Source organism: Silurus aristotelis, assembly GCF_946808225.1.
Source record: "Silurus aristotelis genome assembly, chromosome: 22".
NCBI lineage: Eukaryota > Metazoa > Chordata > Actinopteri > Siluriformes > Siluridae > Silurus > Silurus aristotelis.
Genome location: NC_139595.1, coordinates 8,290,409 through 8,291,247, shown reverse-complemented (window position 1 = coordinate 8,291,247; position 839 = coordinate 8,290,409).

Genomic DNA, 839 nt, shown 5'->3' with positions numbered 1-839 from the left:
TGTCTGTCTGTCTGTCTGTCTGTCTGTCTGTCTGTCTGTCTGTCTGTCTGTCTGTCTATCTATCTATCTATCTATCTATCTATCTATCTATCTATCTATCGATCTATCTATCTATCTATCTATCTATCTATCTATCTATCTATCTATCTATCTATCATTTTTTCCCATCCGTTTCCTTTTTCCGTAAATTCTTCACCCATGGTAATGTAAAGAAAATGCAATGTAAAAACCAAATAATTTTTTTCTCCATGCTAATAAAAGGCAAAGCAGTGTTTATTAACATGCAGTTACAGTATGGTCATTAAATTATAATTACACTACCATGTAAAAGACACTTACTGTATAAGCTCTACCCCAGTGACTGTATAGATTTGTAATTTTTTTTAATTGTTATTATTATAATGATCTGAGCTTCTATAAGCTCATTATTTATTTGTTTGTTTGTTGCTGTGAGCTAATCATTCTTTAAGACACAACACAGTCGTGCCAAACAATCAACATAATAAAGAAAGAAACGAAAAAAAAAATAAATAAATCCTTAACTGAATAAATATATTTTTTTTAAATAAATGTAAGAAAAGATTGACCCCTCTTTAAAAATAATTTTAAATAAACAGCAACAAAATGCCATTTTTAAAAAAGCTTTTCGTGTTATTCGTGTTTTCTTAATAGCTCCTTTATCTTCAACCACATCCTGTTTTTCTGGAGTTTTAAATATGTTAATGTTTCACATGTAAATTTCCCATGTTATCCATCTTAATAAGTAGAACGAATTATGAAATTGATACATTAAGTACAATAACAGACATAACAACCTTCACGTACATAAAACATTATGC